This window comes from Salvelinus alpinus, chromosome 21 (assembly GCF_045679555.1).
Source record: "Salvelinus alpinus chromosome 21, SLU_Salpinus.1, whole genome shotgun sequence".
Classification (NCBI taxonomy): domain Eukaryota; kingdom Metazoa; phylum Chordata; class Actinopteri; order Salmoniformes; family Salmonidae; genus Salvelinus; species Salvelinus alpinus.
The window spans coordinates 42129198-42145448 of NC_092106.1; the positions used below are offsets into that span (position 1 = coordinate 42129198).

The following is a 16251-nucleotide window of genomic DNA, read 5'->3' on the forward strand; positions in this document are numbered from 1 at the left end:
ACTTGGGGTCAGCCTGATGAACCAAACTACTCAGTAATCTCCTCCGTGAAGACTGGAGGTCAGCCCGATGACCCAAACTACTCAGTAATCTCCTCCATGAAGACTGGGGGTCAGCCTGATGAACCAAACTACTCAGTAATCTCCTCCATGAAGACTGTAGGTCAGCCTGATGACCCAAACTACTCAGTAATCTCCTCCATGAAGACTGGAGGTCAGCCTGATGAACCAAACTACTCAGTAATCTCCTCCATGAAGACTGGGGGTCAGCCTGATGGACCAAACTACTCAGTAATCTCCTCCATGAAGACTGGAGGTCAGCCTGATGAACCAAACTACTCAGTAATCTCCTCCATGAAGACTGGGGGTCAGCCTGATGGACCAAACTACTCAGTAATCTCCTCCATGAAGACTGGGGGTCAGCCTGATGAACCAAACTACTCAGTAATCTCCTCCATGAAGACTGGAGGTCAGCCTGATGAACCAAACTACTCAGTAATCTCCTCCATGAAGACTGGAGGTCAGCCTGATGAACCAAACTACTCAGTAATCTCCTCCATGAAGACTGGAGGTCAGCCTGATGAACCAAACTACCCAGTAATCTCCATGAAGACTGGGGGTCAGCCTGATGAACCAAACTACTCAGTAATCTCCTCTATGAAGACTGGGGGTCAGCCTGATGAACCAAACTACTCAGTAATCTCCTCCATGAAGACTGGAGGTCAGCCTGATGAACCAAACTACTCAGTAATCTCCTCCATGAAGACTGGGGGTCAGCCTGATGAACCAAACTACTCAGTAATCTCCTCTATGAAGACTGGAGGTCAGCCTGATGAACCAAACTACTCAGTAATCTCCTCCATGAAGACTGGGGGTTAGCCTGATGACCCAAATTACTCAGTAATCTCCTCCATGAAGACTGGAGGTCAGCCTGATGAACCAAACTACTCAGTAATCTCCTCCATGAAGACTGGAGGTCAGCCTGATGAACCAAACTACTCAGTAATCTCCTCCATGAAGACTGGGGGTCAGCCTGATGACCCAAACTACTCAGTAATCTCCTCTATGAAGACTGGAGGTTAGCCTGATGACCCAAACTACTCAGTAATCTCCTCCATGAAGACTGGAGGTCAGCCTGATGAACCAAACTACTCAGTAATCTCCTCCATGAAGACTGGGGGTCAGCCTGATGAACCAAACTACTCAGTAATCTCCTCTATGAAGACTGGGGGTCAGCCTGATGAACCAAACTACTCAGTAATCTCCTCCATGAAGACTGTAGGTCAGCCTGATGAACCAAACTACTCAGTAATCTCCTCCATGAAGACTGGGGATCAGCCTGATGAACCAAACTACTCAGTAATCTCCTCCATGAAGACTGGAGGTCAGCCTGATGAACCAAACTACTCATTAAATCTCCTCCACAAATTAGTAGGTTTTGTTATCTGTTTAAACAAACCTTTGGTATTTTTGTACTATGTATGTTGTTTTTTTGTGGTGTGGTTTTCATATAAGCCCTTGGGCTTCCAACACACCTGAACACTGTTTTTTTTCTAATTAGTTTTTATCTGTATTGTTGTCTATTACTGTTTTCTTTGGTGCAAATAAATGTATTTATAAAAAACGACATTATTACGATGAATATGCTGAGGCCAAATTATTGTTTGTGGGTGATCAACGCTAGGTGATCCTCAAGACATGCTGGCTGGGTAACTTACAACAACATGTGAACTGGAGACGCTCTCTCTTCGTTCTCCCTTTGGTCCCATTATCTCCCTGAGGTACCCATTATCTCCATGAGGTCCCACTATCTCACTGAGGTCCCATTATCTTCCTAAGGTCCCACTATCTCACTGAGGTCCCATTATCTTCCTAAGGTCCCACTATCTCACTGAGGTCCCATTATCTCACTGAGATCCCACTATCTCCCGGAGGTCCCCGTTATCTTCACAATCTCCCATTATCTCCCCGATGTCCCATTATCTCCGGAGGTCCCCATTATCTTCATGATGTCCCATTATCTCACGGAGGTCCTATTATCTCCCAGTGGTCCCCAGTATCTTCCTGATGTCCCATTATCTCCATGAGGTCCCATTATCTCCCAGAGGTCCCCATTATCTCCCTGGGGTACCCATTATCTCCCTGGGCCCCCCATGTATCTTCCTGAGGTCCCATTATCTCACTGGGGTCCCATTATCTTCCTAAGGTCCCCTTATCTCCCGGAGGTCCCCATTATCTTACTGATGTCCCATTATCTCCCTGAGGTCCAATTATTTCACTGAGGTCCCATTATCTCACTGAGGTCCCATTATCTTCCTAAGGTCCCATTATCTCCCTGAGGTCCCATTATCTCCCTGAGGTCCCATTATCCCATCTCAGTGAGACACTGTTACACACAAACACACCAGCATACACACACACACACACACACACACACACACACACACACACACACACACACACACACACACACACACACACACACACACACACACACACACACACACACACACACACACACACACCCATTTGTGCCACTGTGAGGACACTGTTTTGCTCCAGTATCCCAAGGTGTAGGCTTCACTGCTTTGTCTCTTTCAATTAGGTATGAACCCAAGCCTGTTGGCCCAAGTCAATATCCCCTTTTGTTAAGAGAAAGAGTTTTTCAGGTGAGGCAGTATCTTATAAAAACACTCTCATGAATCCATGTCAAATTGTAAATGAGTTGACCTTGAAGATAATTGCATACTGATAACAGAAAAACAATGATACCACAACCGTTATTCTGTTGGTATCATGTGAAATGGCCTACTAGGGTAGACTTGTGTGTGAAAGTCTCATTTATACTGAACAAAAATAGGAACGCAACAATTTTACTGAATTAAAGTTCATATAAGGAAATCAGTCAATTGAAATGAATTCATTAGGCCCTAATCTATGGATTTCACATGACTGAGCAGGGGCCACTGGGAAGCCAGGCCCAGCCACTGGGGAGCCAGGCCCAGCCAATCAGAATGAGTTTAAACGCACAAACAAAGCGTTATTAAAGACAGAAAGCTCAGTTTCATCAGCCCAGGTGGCTGGGCTCAGACGATCCTGCAGGTGAAGAAGCCAGAAGTGGTCCTGTGCTTTCGTGGATACATGTGGTCTGCGGTTGTGAGGCTTACTGCCAAATTCTCTTAAACGACATTGGAGGCGGCTTATGGTAGAGAAACATTACATTCATTTAATGGGGGCCCGATAAAATCTGATTTTTTTTCTCCCAAATTTTGTTTCTCTGATTTATTTATCCTGCTTTTAGATTATTTTTGTTTTTCACTCTCTAAATTAAGTGTCTAAGTGTTCCTAGAGAAACAACTAAATTGGATGTTTACAATTGTTCATAGAGAAACACCTAAATGGGATGTTTACAAGTGTTCCTAGAGAAACAACTAAATTGGATGTTTACAAGTGTTTCTAGAGAAACAACTAAATTGGATGCTTACAAGTGTTCATAGAGAAACAACTAAATTGGATGTTTTGAGTCGATGTCAATAATTAAATCACATCAGAAGACAATTATTTTATGGTCTGGAAGAATTACACATTTCGATGTTTGAGTGTAATTTCCCTTTAATTGTGCGTCAGGCCCTTTAATTGTGCATTTAGCCAGTGAGAAATGTGCCATATAATGTGCTGCTATGGCCGTCTACTGCTGCTGCTCATTTCATGGCAAAGTTTAACAAAAACATATAATAGATACAAATTATATACATTTATAACATACAGTTAACATTTAATTGAGAAGGTTTTGGGGATTTCTGCCAACCCACAAGACGGTTATCACATCAACTGGCCACACACGGAGTGTTAGACAAACACACGCACCACACAGACAGACAGGGGCAATATTGCTGGAAACTAATTGGCAGATATTGTGTTAGGTTTGGCTTTTTAAGCCAATAACCAGGGGTGGGATAATGCCAATGTTGTGTTGATAAGATAGTAGCTTGTGGTGTCTGATACTTGTGAGATTTGTTTATATGACAGTTTGCATGTATTTTCAGAATAGTTTGGTGAGCTACTCATAGGTGGGGTGTGAGCTACTGGTAGCTGGCGTTCGACCTGTTGGGCACCCCCTGCTTCACACCATCAAGTCAATCACACTCAATTCTAAGACATTCTGAGCCATGCTACAGGTATCGACTTATCATTCCTCTAAACTCATTCCACTTTGGAGGGAAGTCTACACCAAAAAAGACTAGATCATATTTACACTTTCCTCAAATGTGAGTTTCACCACTGTAGTAATTCTCTGGACCCCAAAACACGTTTGATCTTCAACGCTGCAGTAATTCTCTGGACCCCAAAACACGTTTGATCTTCAACACTGCAGTAATTCTCTGGACCCCAAAACATGTTTGAAACCATAATTTAATGATAATATTTCCTAAAACACACAAGGCAAGAAGAAAGTGGATTTAAAAATATTGGAAAGTAATTTGCAAACAGCATCTGCTGAGTCAGACGGATTTACTCCCTAACAAATAAAAATACATGGAAATGATGGTGATAACCTCTATAGTCTCATAATAATCTATCCCATCTCAGGGAAATGATGGTGATAACCTCTATAGTCTCATAATAATCTATCCCATCTCAGGGAAATGATGGTGATAACCTCTATAGTCTCATAATAATCTATCCCATCTCAGGGAAATGATGGTGATAACCTCTATAGTCTCATAATAATCTATCCCGTCTCGGGGAAATGATGGTGATAACCTCTATAGTCTCATAATAATCTATCCCATCTCAGGGAAATGATGGTGATAACCTCTATAGTCTCATAATAATCTATCCCATCTCAGGGAAATGATGGTGATAACCTCTATAGTCTCATAATAACCTATCCCGCCTCAGGGTGAGTCCCAATGTTAAATAAAGTTGAAATAAAATGTAAACATTTAAACAATTATAAATGGCACCCTATTCCCTAGGTCACAATTTACATTCTGTGACAACACAAAGGTACTTTCAAAGGCTCCTAAAATCCATTCTGTATTCAGACCACATGCACAACACGGACCCCTCAAAAACCTCTCCGTCTGAGAAATGTCTGGGAATCTAAGGAGGTTTTAATGCAACAAGGACCCCTCAAAAACCTCTCCGTCTGAGAAATGTCTGGGAATCTAAGGCGGTTTAATTGCAGAACTGTGAGCATCAAAATAATAATGGACATTAAGAAAATTATAAAGATATATGAGTTGACAGAAACCTTATAGCCTTATCAGCCCAACTTAGATGAAGGGGCGCAGGGCCAATGATAGGAGGGAGCTGAGAGCAGCAGGGATAGAGCAACCCACCAAGAGGTGCCTGACACACAAGATACAGCATAGGGATTTACTCAATGGCAGTGTCTGTTGTTTTGTAGCTAACTCTATCAAGTTACAGAAATCATTGACCATTTTAGACTCTTTGTTATGAAAATATGAGTGTCACCAGAAAAGCACCCCCAACACTATAACACCTCCTCCTCCATGCTTTACGGTGGGAAATACACATGCAGAGATCATCCGTTCACCCACAACGAGTCTCACAAAGACACGGCGGTTGGAACCAAAAATCTCTTGGACTCATCAGACCAAAGGACAAATTTCCACCAGTCTAATGTCCATTGCCCATTTTTCTTGGCCCAAGCAAGTCTCTTTTTCTTATTGGTGTCCTTTAGTAGTGGTTTCTTTGCAGCAATTCGACCATGAAGGCCTGATTCACACAGTTTTCTCTTAAGAGTTGATGTTGAGATGTGTCTGTTACTTGAACTCTGTGAAGCATTTATTTGGGCTGCAATTTCTGAGGCTGGTAACTCTAATGAACTTATCCTCTGCTGCAGAGGTAACTCTGGGTCTTCCATTCCTGTGGCGGTCCTCATGAGAGACAGTTTCATCATAGCACTTGAAGGTTTTTGCGACTGCACTTGAAGAAACTTTCAAAGTTCTTTAAATGTTCCGTATTGACTGACCTACATGTCTTAAAGTAATGATGGACTGTTGTTTCTCTGCTTATTTGAGCTGTTCTAATGTGGACTTGGTCTTTTACCAAATAGGGCTATCTTCTGAATACCACCTCTACCTTGTCACAACACAACTGATTGGCTCAAACACATTAAGAAGGAAAGAAATTCCACAAATGAACTTTTAACAAGGCACACCTGTTAATTGAAATGATTTCCAGGTGACTACCTCATGAAGCTGGTTGAGAGAATGCCAAGAGTGTGCAAAGCTGCCATCATGGCAAAGGGTGGCTATTTGAAGAATCTCAAAAATAAAATATATTTGAATTCATTTTTGGTTACTACATGATTCCATATGTGTTATTTCAGAGTTTCAATGTCTTCACTATTACTCTACAACGTAGAAAATAGTAAAATAAAGAAAAACTTATGACCGGAAGTGTATTCCAGGGTTTGTAAGCGTGTAGTCCAGGGTGTAGTCCAGGGTGTATTCCAGGTTGTAATCCAAGTTGTAGTCCAGGTTGTAGTTCAGGGTGTAGTTCAGGTTGTAGTCCAGGTTGTAGTCCAGGGTGTAGTCCAGGTTGTAGTCCAGGATGTAGTCCAGGTTCTAGTCCAGGTTCTAGTCCAGGTTCTAGTCTAGGGTGTAGTCCAGGGTGTAGTCTAGGGTGTAGTCTAGGGTGTAGTCTAGGGTGTAGTCCAGGTTGTAGTCCAGGTTGTAGTCCAGGGTGTAGTCCAGGTTGTAGTCCAGGGTGTAGTCCAGGGTGTAGTCCAGGATGTAGTCCAGGTTGTAGTTCAGGGTGTAGTCCAGGGTGTAGTCCAGGGTGTAGTCCAAGGTGTAGTCCAAGGTGTAGTCCAGGTTGTAGTTCAGGGTGTAGTCCAGGTTGTAGTCTAGGGTGTAGTCCAGGGTGTAGTCCATGTTGTAGTTCAGGGTGTAGTCCAGGTTGTAGTCCAGGGTGTAGTCCAGGTTGTAGTCCAGGTTCTAGTCCAGGTTCTAGTCCAGGGTGTAGTCCAAGGTGTAGTCCAGGTTGTAGTTCAGGGTGTAGTCCAGGTTGTAGTCCAGGGTGTAGTCCAGGGTGTAGTCCAGGTTGTAGTCCAGGGTGTAGTCCAGGTTCTAGTCCAGGTTCTAGTCCAGGTTCTAGTCCAGGTTCTAGTCCAGGTTCTAGTCCAGGTTCTAGTCCATGTTCTAGTCCAGGGTGTAGTCCAGTGTGTAGTCCAGGGTGTAGTCCAGGGTGTAGTCCAGGGTGTAGTCCAGGTTGTAGTCCAGGTTCTAGTCCAGGTTCTAGTCCAGGTTCTAGTCCAGGTTCTAGTCCATGTTCTAGTCCAGGTTCTAGTCCAGGTTCTAGTCCAGGTTCTAGTCCAGGGTGTAGTCCAGGTTGTAGTCCAGGGTGTGTCACAAATAGAATAACAGCACCATGCTTCTCCGGGCTCAATTCTACATTCATCAAGTATGTCAATGCAACCTACACTACAGAGGGAAAAGTGAGCATTGTAATCCGCCTGCCCTGTAGGGAAATGGCCACTCTAAACTGGCTCTGACTGGAGGACCTAAGAGCAAGACATCCACTGAAGGGACTGAATCCAGCTTTCAGTGAATGGTCACACACACACACACACCCACACACACACACACGCACACACGCACACACACACACACACACACACACACACACGCACACACACGCTCGCGCAAACACACATTCTCTCTCTCTCCCTCTCTCTGTGTAAATGCTGGAAGCAAGCAATGAATAACAAAAGCCAGGCAACTCTTTTGTGGCCAGTCTTACTACTGCTCAGCAATATTTGGGTTTTGGCTGTAAGAAATAAATATATTGCTATTACAGCAACTATAAATTGAGGCGAATCGGAAAGAATGGTGTTCATTATTGTTTTGGCCAAATACAAAAACAGAGAGAAGACAAAAGGATCTAAGTAACTGATCTGAGAGAGGACTAAATGCACAATGTGAGTCTGTAGCATATCCACTTTCAATAAATACCTGCAGTGTAGTAGCTGTCACACATTATATACCATTGTAACTAAATAGACCGCATGACGCAATATCTTGGCTTTTGTTGTAAAAACAGTGATATTATATTCTTACTGTCTTATTTATAAGAGAAAAGCAACCTGTTATGTAAGACTTATATTTATTGAGATGAAGCATTAAGGAAATTCTTCTCATTTTTATGAGGCTACCTGAAGTCTTCAGCAGTTTGATGCAACGATTTCAGTAACTTGTCTCTCCCAGAGGAGCGTGTGCCTTGCCGTGAAACTCCCCGCTCCTATAACCCACAGCTGTAAACCCCACTCTCATCCTTCACAAAGCACCATAAAAACATTTCAAACAAGTCTCAATACTCACCGCCAAATGCACGGAACAGGCAGGGTTTTCCTTCGTAATATCACGTTGTTTTCACTCCGTCCAAGATAATCTAACCGTAAACAACCAGTCTCCGTCGCCCCCGAACAACCGAATGGCACAGAGGAGCTTGATTCCAAAACGGTCCTTTCTGTTCCCCAGTTTCTCTCTAAACGATGAGACGACGGCGTGAATTATACATCCTTGGCGCCCTCCGTTGTGTCTCGTGTCAATTTATCCGTTGTCCGTTGCTTTCTGTAGGACTTCACCTTTGCCTTCACTTCGGGAAACCTTTCCGCCCGTTACCGAACGGGTTCGGCTGTTGACTTCGAGCGTCTGACTGACTGTTTGTCTCAGCAGCTTCTGTTCTGCATAACGCGCAGCCCCGTTCTAGCGCTAGAAGGACTGAGCCCCCATCCCCTGATTCCATCCCACCTAGCAGCTTGTGTCTGTGAACTTCATGCAGGATAAATACACAGCCCTGAATGTGAAGGTCTCCTACCTCTACGGAGTAGCGTCGTTGAAGCGTACAATATGTTCGTAAGCTATTGTAGCCTAGTTGAGATACTAGCTAGTAGAATACATTGTGTACATTGTCCAGCAGTATGGATGTCATGTCAAGGGATATGTGGATTGATGCCTTAACAAATAGATTCGAAATAGATGACTGTCAAAGTGTAGGCCAGGCTACCGTGTCTCACCGCCGGTGTAGGAGATCGGTAGGCAGAATCATTTCCAATAATAGTAGGATTGATTTGGATATTGGTTGCGACTGCATTTATTTGCTCAAGACCAAAGAAAAAAGGGGGAAATATTTTACGAGAAAACACGCTCTGGCTCAGTGTCACTTTGCACTTAAGTTGTTGCAAAAAATACATTGTCCCAAACTTGACTTTATTACTGTACACAGTGGCGGTTCTAGCTTGTATGGCTCCCTGGGCGAACCCCCCCCTCGGCCAACAAAAAACCTGTAATTTTTATTCAGACATTTGGAACAACACAAATAAATAATCATAACATTTAAAACTATATAAATATACAAAATATATACAAAATTAAGACTAATAAACATAAAAAAGAAGTAACAGAGACAAATAGAAACAAATTGTAGTATAGAAATACAAATTAAAAAGAGAATCTAATTATTACACCATTACCCTATTGCTAACAAAAAATACATAAATAAAACTAAATTGCAGAAATCCTATATCACACAAATACACAAATAGAACCTGATTATTACACTATTGGTCTTCAAACAGGAAACACACAAACTAAATTGCACAACTAATTGCATTAATACTGTACAAAGATAGAGGTGCGCTATTTGATAGATTCCCCCGCTCCCCCTACCCCGGGCTTCCAGAGGGGAGACCTGAGGTCAACCTACCCCCGCTCCCCTTACCCCGGGCTTCCAGTGGGGAGACTTGAGGTCAACCTACCCCCGCTCCCCTTACCTCGGGCTTCCAGTTGGGAGACCTGAGGTCACTGCTCCCCCTACCCCGGGCTTCCAGTGGGGAGACCTGAGGTCAACCTACCCCCGCTCCCCTTACCCCGGGCTTCCAGTGGGGAGACTTGAGGTCAACCTACCCCCGCCCCCTCCCCATCTCGTACTTCTGAGTGGGAGGCCTTCCCAGGCAGTAGCCAACCTAGCTCACAAACTAGAATCAGAGTGCCCACTCTGACAAGGTTAATTGACCCATAGTCCCACATGGTGAGATGATATCATTGCAAATGAACGATAGAAAACCGATCTCGCAAATGTCACCATTCCGACAATGTTTTTTTTGTGCGGGCTCCCTGTGACACCCTGGGCGGCTGCCCAAGTCGCCTACAACTGAATCCGCCACTGACTATACATGTCTGTTCCACTCCTCTGTCGAACTCTCGAAGGGATGAAACACATAGACTTAAATACCCTCTGTGTCAGGAACCGGCGCTAGTGGTATACAGGCCTCCTGTCTCATAGTGGTATACAGGCCTCCTGTCTCATAGTGGTATACAGGCCTCCTGTCTCATAGTGGAATATAGAACTCCTATCCCATAGTGGAATATAGAACTCCTATCCCATAGTGGAATATAGAACTCCTATCCCGTAGTGGAATATAGAACTCCTATCCCGTAGTGGAATATAGAACTCCTATCCCGTAGTGGAATATAGAACTCCTATCCCATCGTGGAATATATAACTCCTATCCCATAGTGGAATATAGAACTCCAATCCCATAGTGGAATACAGGCCTCCTATCCCATAGTGGAATATAGAACTCCTATCCCATAGTGGAATATAGAACTCCTATCCCATAGTGGAATACAGGCCTCCTATCCCATAGTGGAATATAGAACTCCTATCCCATAGTGGAATATAGAACTCCTATCCCATAGTGGAATATAGAACTCCTATCCCATAGTGGAATACAGGCCTCCTATCCCATAGTGGAATATAGGCCTCCTATCCCATAGTGGAATACAGGCCTGTCTCATAGTGATATATAGAACTCCTATCCCATAGTGGAATATAGAACTCCTATCCCATAGTGGAATACAGGCCTCCTGTCTCATAGTGGTATACAAGCCTCCTGTCTCATAGTGGAATACAAGCCTCCTGTCTCATAGTGGTATACAAGCCTCCTGTCTCATAGCGGAATATAGAACTCCTGTCCCATAGTGGAATATAGAACTCTTATCCCGTAGTGGTATACAAGCCTCCTATCCCATAGTGGAATATAGAACTCCTATCCCATAGTGGAATACAGGCCTCCTGTCTCACAGTGGTATACAAGCCTCCTGTCTCATAGTGGTATACAAGCCTCATGTCTCAGAGTGGTATACAAGCCTCCTGTCTCATAGTGGTATACAAGCCTCATGTCTCATAGTGGTATACAAGCCTCCTGTCTCATAGTGGTATACAAGCCTCCTGTCTCATAGTGGTATACAGGCCTCCTGTCTCATAGTGGTATACAAGCCTCCTGTCTCATAGTGGTATACACGCCTTCTGTCTCATAGTGGTATACAAGCCTCCTATCTCATAGTGGAATACAGGCCTCCTGTCTCATAGTGAAATATAGAACTCCTATCCCATAGTGGAATACAGGCCTCCTGTCTCATAGTGGAATATAGAACTCCTATCCCATAGTGGAATATAGAACTCCTATCCCATAGTGGTATACAAGCCTCCTGTCCCATAGTGGAATATAGAACTCCTATCCCATAGTGGAATACAGGCCTCCTGTCTCATAGTGGAATATAGGACTCCTATCCCATAGTGGAATATAGAACTCCTATCCCGTAGTGGTATACAAGCCTCCTATCCCATAGTGGAATACAGGCCTCCTGTCTCATAGTGGAATATAGAACTCCTATCCCATAGTGGAATATAGAACTCCTATCCCATAGTGGAATATAGAACTCCTATCCCATAGTGGAATATAGAACTCCTATCCCGTAGTGGAATATAGAACTCCTATCCCGTAGTGGAATATAGAACTCCTATCCCATAGTGGAATATAGAACTCCTATCCCATAGTGGAATATAGAACTCCAATCCCATAGTGTAATACAGGCCTCCTATCCCATAGTGGAATATAGAACTCCTGTCCCATAGTGGAATATAGAACTCCTATCCCATAGTGGAATACAGGCCTCCTATCCCATAGTGGAATATAGAACTCCTATCCCATAGTGGAATATAGAACTCCTATCCCGTAGTGGAATATAGAACTCCTATCCCGTAGTGGAATATAGATCTCCTATCCCATAGTGGAATATAGAACTCCTATCCCATAGTGGAATATAGAACTCCAATCCCATAGTGGAATACAGGCCTCCTATCCCATAGTGGAATATAGAACTCCTATCCCATAGTGGAATACAGGCCTCCTATCCCATAGTGGAATATAGCACTCCTATCCCATAGTGGAATATAGAACTCCTATCCCATAGTGGAATATAGAACTCCTATCCCATAGTGGAATACAGGCCTCCTATCCCATAGTGGAATATAGGCCTCCTATCCCATAGTGGAATACAGGCCTGTCTCATAGTGGAATATAGAACTCCTATCCCATAGTGGAATACAAGCATCCTATCCCATAGTGGAATACAGGCCTCCTGTCTCATAGTGGAATATAGAACTCCTATCCCATAGTGGAATATAGAACTCCTGTCTCATAGTGGTATACAAGCCTCCTGTCTCATAGTGGTATACAAGCCTCCTGTCTCATAGTGGTATACAAGCCTCCTATCTCATAGTGGAATACAGGCCTCCTGTCTCATAGTGAAATATAGAACTCCTATCCCATAGTGGAATACAGGCCTCCTGTCTCATAGTGGAATATAGAACTCCTATCCCATAGTGGAATATAGAACTCCTATCCCATAGTGGTATACAAGCCTCCTGTCCCATAGTGGAATATAGAACTCCTATCCCATAGTGGAATACAGGCCTCCTGTCTCATAGTGGAATATAGAACTCCTATCCCATAGTGGAATATAGAACTCCTATCCCGTAGTGGTATACAAGCCTCCTATCCCATAGTGGAATACAGGCCTCCTGTCTCATAGTGGAATATAGAACTCCTATCCCATAGTGGAATACAGGCCTCCTGTCTCATAGTGGAATATAGAACTCCTATCCCATAGTGGAATATAGAACTCCTATCCCATAGTGGAATATAGAACTCCTATCCCATAGTGGAATATAGAACTCCTATCCCGTAGTGGAATATAGAACTCCTATCCCGTAGTGGAATATAGAACTCCTATCCCATATTGGAATATAGAACTCCTATCCCATAGTGGAATATAGAACTCCAATCCCATAGTGGAATACAGGCCTCCTATCCCATAGTGGAATATAGAACTCCTGTCCCATAGTGGAATATAGAACTCCTATCCCATAGTGGAATACAGGCCTCCTATCCCATAGTGGAATATAGAACTCCAATCCCATAGTGGAATATAGAACTCCTATCCCGTAGTGGAATATAGAACTCCTATCCCGTAGTGGAATATAGATCTCCTATCCCATAGTGGAATATAGAACTCCTATCCCATAGTGGAATATAGAACTCCAATCCCATAGTGAAATACAGGCCTCCTATCCCATAGTGGAATATAGAACTCCTATCCCATAGTGGAATATAGAACTCCTATCCCATAGTGGAATACAGGCCTCCTATCCCATAGTGGAATATAGCACTCCTATCCCATAGTGGAATATAGAACTCCTATCCCATAGTGGAATATAGAACTCCTATCCCATAGTGGAATACAGGCCTCCTATCCCATAGTGGAATATAGGCCTCCTATCCCATAGTGGAATACAGGCCTGTCTCATAGTGGAATATAGAACTCCTATCCCATAGTGGAATACAAGCATCCTATCCCATAGTGGAATACAGGCCTCCTGTCTCATAGTGGAATATAGAACTCCTATCCCATAGTGGAATATAGAACTCCTATCCCATAGTGGAATACAAGCCTCCTGTCTCATAGTGGTATACAAGCCTCCTGTCTCATAGTGGAATACAAGCCTCCTGTCTCATAGTGGTATACAAGCCTCCTGTCTCATAGTGGAATATAGAACTCCTGTCCCATAGTGGAATATAGAACTCCTATCCCGTAGTGGTATACAAGCCTCCTATCCCATAGTGGAATATAGAACTCCTATCCCATAGTGGAATACAGGCCTCCTGTCTCATAGTGGTATACAAGCCTCCTGTCTCATAGTGGTATACAAGCCTCCTGTCTCATAGTGGTATACAAGCCTCCTGTCTCATAGTGGTATACAAGCCTCCTGTCTCATAGTGGTATACAAGCTTCCTGTCTCATAGTGGTATACAAGCCTCCTATCTCATAGTGGAATACAGGCCTCCTGTCTCATAGTGAAATATAGAACTCCTATCCCATAGTGGAATACAGGCCTCCTTTCTCATAGTGGAATATAGAACTCCTATCCCATAGTGGAGTATAGAACTCCTATCCCATAGTGGTATACAAGCCTCCTGTCCCATAGTGGAATATAGAACTCCTATCCCATAGTGGAATACAGGCCTCCTGTCTCATAGTGGAATATAGAACTCCTATCCCATAGTGGAATATAGAACTCCTATCCCGTAGTGGTATACAAGCCTCCTATCCCATAGTGGAATACAGGCCTCCTGTCTCATAGTGGAATATAGAACTCCTATCCCATAGTGGAATACAGGCCTCCTATCCCATAGTGGAATATAGAACTCCTATCCCATAGTGGAATATAGAACTCCTATCCCGTAGTGGAATATAGAACTCCTATCCCGTAGTGGAATATAGAACTCCTATCCCATAGTGGAATATAGAACTCCTATCCCATAGTGGAATATAGAACTCCAATCCCATAGTGGAATACAGGCCTCCTATCCCATAGTGGAATATAGAACTCCTGTCTCATAGTGGTATACAAGCCTCCTGTCTCATAGTGGTATACAAGCCTCCTGTCTCATAGTGGAATATAGAACTCCTGTCCCATAGTGGAATACAGGCCTCCTGTCTCATAGTGGTATACAAGCCTCCTGTCTCATTGTGGTATACAAGCCTCATGTCTCATAGTGGTATACATGCCTCCTGTCTCATAGTGGTATACAAGCCTCCTGTCTCATAGTGGTATACAAGCCTCCTATCTCATAGTGGAATACAGGCCTCCTGTCTCATAGTGAAATATAGAACTCCTATCCCATAGAATATAGAACTCCTATCCCATAGTGGAATACAGGCCTCCTATCCCATAGTGGAATATAGAACTCCTATCCCATAGTGGAATATAGAACTCCTATCCCATAGTGGAATATAGAACTCCTATCCCATAGTGGAATACAGGCCTCCTATCCCATAGTGGAATATAGGCCTCCTATCCCATAGTGGAATACAGGCCTGTCTCATAGTGGAATATAGAACTCCTATCCCATAGTGGAATACAAGCATCCTATCCCATAGTGGAATACAGGCCTCCTGTCTCATAGTGGAATATAGAACTCCTATCCCATAGTGGAATACAAGCATTTTATCCCATAGTGGAATACAGGCCTCCTGTCTCATAGTGGAATATAGAACTCCTATCCCATAGTGGAATACAAGCCTCCTGTCTCATAGTGGTATACAAGCCTCCTGTCTCATAGTGGTATACAAGCCTCCTGTCTCATAGTGGTATACAAGCCTCCTGTCTCATAGTGGTATACAAGCCTCCTGTCTCATAGTGGAATATAGAACTCCTGTCCCATAGTGGAATATAGAACTCCTATCCCATAGTGGAATACAAGCCTCCTATCCCATAGTGGAATATAGAACTCCTATCCCATAGTGGAATATAGAACTCCTATCTCATAGTGGAATATAGAACTCTTATCCCATAGTGGAATATAGAACTCCTATCCCATAGTGGAATATAGAACTCCTATCCCATAGTGGAATATAGAACTCCTGTCCCATAGTGGAATATAGAACTCCTATCCCATAGTGGAATACAAGCCTCCTATCCCATAGTGGAATATAGAACTCCTATCCCGTAGTGGTATACAAGCCTCCTATCCCATAGTGGAATACAGGCCTCCTGTCTCATAGTGGAATATAGAACTTCTATCCCATAGTGGAATACAGGCCTCCTGTCTCATAGTGGAATATAGAACTCCTATCCCATAGTGGAATATAGAACTCCTATCCCATAGTGGAATATAGAACTCCTATCCCATAGTAGAATATAGAACTCCTATCCCATAGTGGAATATAGAACTCCTATCCCGTAGTGGAATATAGAACTCCTATCCCATAGTGGAATATATAACTCCTATCCCATAGTGGAATATAGAACTCCAATCCCATAGTGGAATACAGGCCTCCTATCCCATAGTGGAATATAGAACTCCTATCC

The 16251-nt window shown here is 43.4% G+C and overlaps 1 protein-coding gene across 1 annotated transcript in view; it reads right to left on the reverse strand.

Moving 5' to 3' along the window:
- The window catches only part of cntn5 (contactin 5), a 493785-nt gene extending 484894 nt beyond the window's left edge, over window positions 1-8891 (reverse strand). The window contains exon 1 of the mRNA XM_071358202.1: window positions 8352-8891. The gene's annotated coding sequence lies outside the window, so the exon portion shown is untranslated. The remainder of the gene's footprint in view (window positions 1-8351) is intronic.
- Between the last annotated feature and the right edge of the window lie 7360 nt (window positions 8892-16251).